This window comes from Mobula hypostoma, chromosome 18 (genome assembly GCF_963921235.1).
Source record: "Mobula hypostoma chromosome 18, sMobHyp1.1, whole genome shotgun sequence".
Taxonomy (NCBI): Eukaryota; Metazoa; Chordata; class Chondrichthyes; order Myliobatiformes; family Myliobatidae; genus Mobula; species Mobula hypostoma.
The window spans coordinates 40,912,980-40,919,675 of record NC_086114.1 but is presented as its reverse complement, the minus strand read 5'-3'; positions in this window follow the sequence as shown (position 1 = coordinate 40,919,675).

Sequence of the window (6,696 nt, the reverse complement as noted above, 5' to 3'; positions counted from 1 at the left end):
CTACTAGACAGGTAAATGGAGGAATTTAAGGTGGGGGGTTATGTGGGAGGCAGGGTTTGAAGGTTGGCACAACATTGCGCCGAAGGGCCTGTACTGTGCTGTACTATTCTATGTTCTATGTTCCCACACCGTATCCCCAGCAGCCCCTCTCCCTTTCTGGCCATTACATGAACAATTTTGATTTACCACAGTGAAAGAAAATAGGAGCAGAAAATTCAAAGCAGTGAGAAATCATTGCAAAAAATTATTCAAACCTACAAGTAAAATTATTTCTTTAATTATAGTAAAACTAATTTTCATCAACAATTTTAGAGTAGCCAACTACTTTATTGCTTTTTCACCTTTCAATGAGATGGGTGGGTTTGGTGCAGTGATATCAGCTTCTCAATATCAGGATGAATGTCAATCAGGAGGAGTCTCAGATCCCCATGTTCAGTAATTTGCAGTCTGCTTTGTTGCTTTGAAAGAAGTTGCGTGACTGCGCTGAAACCTCGCTCCGCTAAATATGATGTTGGAAAGGCAAAGCAACATCTCGACCTTTTCCCACAGTGCAGGATAATATTCAGAGCTTTTGTTCTGCAACCAAAAGACTTTAAGATGATTTTTTTGAACCTCGGCTTCAGCTCAAAGCCTTTTTGTAGTGAGATCAGTTCTTCCTCCATCCTTCCCATTAATTCCTCATTACAAGTGCTCAGGAATTGATTTATTACCCAGTCTGGAATTTGGATTGAGAGGTAATATAGGACCCTGGTCAGACTCCACTTGGAGTACTGTGCTCAATTCTGGTCGCCTCACCATAGGAAGGATGTGAAAACTATAGAAAGGGTGCAGAGTAGATTTATAAGGATGTTGCCTGGATTGGGGAGCATGTCTTATAAGAATAGATTGAGTGAACTCGGCCTTTTCTCCTTCGTGCGATGGAAGATGAGAGGTGACCTGATAGAGGTGTACAAGATAATGAGAGGCATTGATCATGTGGATAGTTAAGGCTTTTCCTCTGGGCTGAAATGGCTAGCATGAGAGGGCATAGTTTTAAGGTGCTTGGAAGTAGGTACAGAGGAGATGTCAGGGGTAAGTTTTTTACGCAGAGAGTGGTCAGTGCGTGGAATGGGCTGCCGGCAATGGTGGTGGAGGTGGATACGATAGGGTCTTTTAAGAGACTCCTGGATGGCTACATGGACCGTAGAAAAATAGAGGGCTATGGGTAAAGCCTAGGTAGTTCTAAGGTAAGGACATGTCTGGCACAGCTTTGTGGGCCGAAGGGCCTGTATTGTGCTGTAGGGTTTCTATGTTTCTAAGATTGCAAAATCTCTCTGACATGTCTTTATGCAGCTCAACCAGGTGGGCACACTATACTTGTAGATCATCATCTGGTATTCTTTCTTTCTCTTCCAACCCAGAGAGGCTGGGAAATTGGAAAAGGTCATGGCAGCCAATACTGCATTTAAATAGGTTTAACTTGGACAGAAATGTGGAGATGACTGATTTGATTTTGATGAGATTCACATCATTTCCTTGCAATTGACGATTGATTTCATTAAACTTAGTGAATAATTCTGACAAATAAGCAATGTCATTCCTAATATTCTTGAGTTGATTACTGAATAAAGCATATGAGTCTTCGAAGAATTTTATCACAGTTTCATAAAGTGCATAAAGCATCTCAGGCAGAGAGCGACCTGACTTCTGTGTACAACACAAACATTCGCGCTGTTCATCTTTCTCAGTAAAACGTTCTTGAAATAGTCCAGAACTGAGAGCATGGCACTTAATTTTATTTACCGCTGTAATATCAGTATTTAATGATTTGTGCAGCTGATCAATTAGGTATTTTTGCCAATAAAAACTGTAAGCATTCAATATATATCCCTACATACCTCTCCAGCCATCTTCAGGCACTGTGATACCCACATCCAGACTCAATAACCTCTACACTGCAAGCAATGGGTACAGTCTTCCACTCTGTCCAACTGCTAGACACAGCATTAGCAAATGTTTCAAACTCTGAGCCCTATCTGCCCCAGACATTCCAAACCCCAAGCAGAGCTGTTAGGGGTTCAGCAAGCATGGAATTTTTGAATATACCCTGAATTAATTCCAGGAAGAGCCAATCTCCAGTTTGAAAATAGAATGCCACGTCTGTAAACAGACAGTACCGTCTACAGAGAACAGGCTACTGACACACAGCGGGGGCTGGCTGCTCAAGAGATGTGGTCTGCAAAGTGAAGTGAAGCAAAGCAGCGGACAAGCATAAGGCAATGAGGCTAAGAGAACTGGCACACATCAAACCAGGTTCTTTGAACCATTGTGACCGAGTTCAAAGAAGCTTCCAGTCTGGAAGGATGTTGTCTGTTTGCAAATCAAACAGACTCGTAGGCATATTTGCTCTATCAGTAGGTGGGATATTTGCGATTGTGCATCAGTCCTCACAATCAGCAAGTCAGTCTCCCATCGTAGATAGGTTATACAATGGAATCATTGTCAGACTCAAAATATTGAAGTAAATGCCATCATTACAGCTTTTGAAATGATATTGAATCATCTGCTGTTACTTCTCTTCTCAAGAATATAAAAATGCAATATACTTTGAGTTTAGAAGACTCTAGTGAGGGAGTCTGCAGGAGAGTGTCTGCTTGTGGTGACACTTCCCTGGCAGGGGAGAGCTGGTGATCACAGCGCCAGTCTGCAGCACTGTGACGACTGAGGGTGATCTATGATGTGGATTCATGAGTTAAATCAAACAAAGTTGAAGAAGAAGGAAGGCAATGCTGACTCTTCACGATCAAATGGCCACCTGATGGGAGCATAACCTGCTGACGTGGAGGTGGATCCTAATGCTGACTGAGAAACCGGTCTAACACCTCTCACCGGCAACTGAACCTGCTCTAACCAGTCAGCCCCATCAAGATGCTGCAACAATGAGTGCCTCAGGAAGAGGAGAGGGATTCCAAAACACTAACCGTGGAGTGAAGGACCTCAGTGAGAGAAACCCCTCACAAGGTCCTCTTCACCAAGGCAATGTGTAGAGGTCACGGTGAAGTGGTTTCCCTTTGCTGGAGTGCTGCGAGATCAAAGCAAAGGACAATTTTGGCCTCCAGGGAATGGGTACTTTGATGTTACCCTCAAGCACTTGGTAGGACGGCAGAAAATGCTGCAGGACTTTCACAAGGGAATGAGGTTCCCCTATTAACGGTACAGCCTCTCTTCACCTTCCCCAGCCAGAGGAGCATGAGATAACAGTGCACATCTTTAACCCACATGTGGTCATTGTGGATGTCCTCACCTTCCTGGCTCGTTGCATTGAGGGTACAGGAAGCTGCATGGGCCTGTTTGGGATCTAGACCAACAAACACCAGGTGAAGGTCAGGCTAGGGGTAATGCGAATACAGCAAACATCCACCCACCCTCTGTTTGCCATTAGAGGGAACAAAGGGTACATGATATGTGCAGGACAACCCAGACTGCATGTAATGGCAACAAACCTGGACATTTGGTGGATCAATGCAGAGCAATCATCTACAAGACAGCCAGCAGGAAGGACCAGATCAAGGACTGCAGGGAAAGCAAAACTTGCAACCTTGTAGAGAGACAGGCCATCTCTACAAGGCCCAAAACATGCCCGGAACATAAGTGGAGGCAATAAGAGAGGCAAGCAGCACAGAAAGCCCCTTGATGAACACCAGCACACCTCCTACTAGTGCAGACCCCCAGCAGAGACTGAGACCAGAACTGAGGAAAAGCCATCCATCTCCAGCTCCCAAATCCCCAGCCACAACACCCAGGCCCTTCTAAACAGGAGGATTTGATGGAAGAAGAGATGGCAGAGAAGCAAGGGGAATGTTATGTGTTGAAAGGGAATAAGTCTCAGAAGATACCGCATAAGAGACATGAGGATGATAACAGTAAATACAATTGGAAGGAAAAGAACAGTACAACAGGCAAGTGCCAGCAACCTCTCCTCTTCAGAGGATGAAGCAAATATGGGAAACCCATGGCAAAAGGCAAAGAAAGCACCAACATGGAGAGGCAAAGAGGAGGGGAACCTGCAGACAAAATTAGGCAAGAGGAAAATACAGCTTTCTGCCCTCACCTCCAGGAGACCAGGAGCAATGCAGTGTCCAACACACCAAAACTCTGAGAGATGAAGGATACAGAACAACCAGAGACAGATTAGATCAGAAAAAACAACTGATTTCACACCCACCCCCAAATGAAACCAACAGCATTGCCACACCCTGGGCAGAGACCATTCCTAGCAACTGTGCCCCGAAGTAAGAGGCACTTCATACATGAAGGCTCAGTTTGATTGACAATGGACTGTATTTGTGAACCCTAGCACCCAATAACTATGCAGATAAAATGACAGCTTTGGGGACAGTGCAAGGAGTTCAGTGTCAGATTAGGGTTTAGGGACAGGGATAAGAGAACGTTATTGATTAGGTGCAATACATGAAGAGTTGGGGCAGGAGGTGATTTGGAGTCCAGGTCGGAGTACTCGGTGATCAGAAGTCAGCCATCCTGGAGGTTGGGTTGGTCAGGTGTTGAGGAGATCAGTGAACTGCAGGTCAACGAGTCTCGGGTCAGAGGTCTGTATGGGTGAGAGTTGTGAGGACCAGTGGAACACTTCCCCAGGTCACCAGGTCAAAAGTCCATGAGAGTCTGTAACTCAAGGCCCAAAGGTCATGCCTATAATACCATAGGAGCAGAATTAGGCTATTTGGCTCATCAGATCTGCTCTGCTATTCCATCATGACTGATTTATTATCCCTTTCAACCCCATTCTCTTGCCTTCTCCCCATAACCTTTGTTGCCCTGACTAATCAAGAACCTAACAATGCCTGTTTTAAGCAATACATGTCAAAGTTGCTGGTGAATGCAGCAGGCCAGGCAGCATCTCTAGGAAGAGGTACAGTTGACATTTCAGGCCAAGACCCTTTGAAGGGTCTCAGCCCGAAACGTCGACTATACCTCTTCCTAGAGGTGCTACCTGGCCTGCTGTTTTCACCAGCAACTTTGATGTGTGTTGCTTGAATTTCCAGCATCTGCAGAATTCCTCGTGTTTGCGTTTTTAAACACCTGTTTTAAGTATATTCAATGACTTGGTCTCCACAGTCATCTGTGGCAATGAATTCCACAGAATCACCACCCTCTGGATATAAAAAAAAATCCTCCTCATCCCTGTTCTAAACGGATGTCCCTCTATCTTGAAGCTGTGCCTTCTTGTCCTAGATTCACTTACTGTAAGAAATATCCTCTCCACATCCACTCTATCTAGGCATTTCAATATTCAATAGGTTTCAATGAGATCCCCCCCTCATCCTTCTAAACTCCAGTGGGTACTGGCCCCGAGCCATCAAATGCTCCTCATATGTTAACCTTTCCATTCCTGGATTCATTTTTGTGAACCTCCTCTGGACCCTCTCCAATGCCAGCACATCTTTTCTGAGATAAGGCGCCCAAAACAGCTCTTAATACCCCAAGTGTGGTCTGACCAAAGCTTTACAAAGCTATCAATTCTGATATCCAGATCATTGACATATAATGTGAAAAGAAGCGGTCCCAACAGTGATACTGCGGAATACCACTAGCCAATGGTAGTCAACTAAAACAGGCCCCCTTTATTTCCACGCTTTGCCTCCTGCAAGTCAATCTGCTATCCATGCTAGTATATTTCCTATAATACCAGAAAGCTCTTATCTTGTTGAGCAGCCTCTTGTGCGGCACCTTGTCAAAGCCTCTTAAGGATTCCTTACCTTAAGCTCCCTAATCAAATCTGGTTCATTACACAACACCGTACCCAGAATTGCCTTTCCCCTAGTGGGCTCAACCACAAGCTGCTGTAAAAGGCCATCTTGCAGGCTTTCTTCAAGTTCAATCTCTTGGAGTCCAGCAACAACCTGATTTTCCCAATCTACCTTGCATGTTGAATTCCATCATGATTATTATAACAATGCCCCTTTTACTTACCTTTTCTATCTGTGTTCTAATTTGAACCCCACATCCTGGGTAATGTTTGGAGGCCTATATATAACTCCTGTCATGGCCATTTTACCCTTACAGTTTCTTAACTCTACCCACAAGGATTTTACATCTTCCAATCCTGTATCACCTCTTTATAAGGATTTGATTTAATTTTTTATCAATGGAGCCACCCTACCATTTCTGCCTGCCAGCTTGCCAATAGAATGTGTATCCTTGGAAACCCGTGATGACCGATTTCTGGGGTCAAGCTTGTAATCGGCAAAGCAGAAAGTCAAAGAACAGAGCTCGGTGAGCCAAGTGGTAGAAACCCAATAGTTGAAGACTGAAGTCAGCGAGTTTGGAGGTGAAAGCCTGAATGTCGAAACTCCTGAGTAAACTTGTTCAGAGTTCAGAATTCAGTGGTCCAATACCTACAATTCTGACTCAGGGGCCAAGGACTGATGGCCTGGAGGTATCCTGTCTTGGGATAGGAGACCTGTCTATTTGTGTGAGTGAGTGGCTAAGTCGAAGAGTGGGAAAGGGGTTTGTTCGGCTGTTGTTGTCTTTCTTTTGTTGTGTTGTGATTGCTGCTGCTTGTTTTCTGCTGAACATCATGAGCATGCTATGTTGGCACTGGAATGTGTGCTGATACTTGTGGGCTATCTCCAGCACATCCCTGGGTGTATTGGTTGTTAATGCAAACAATGCATTTCACTGAATGCGTCTGTGTACACA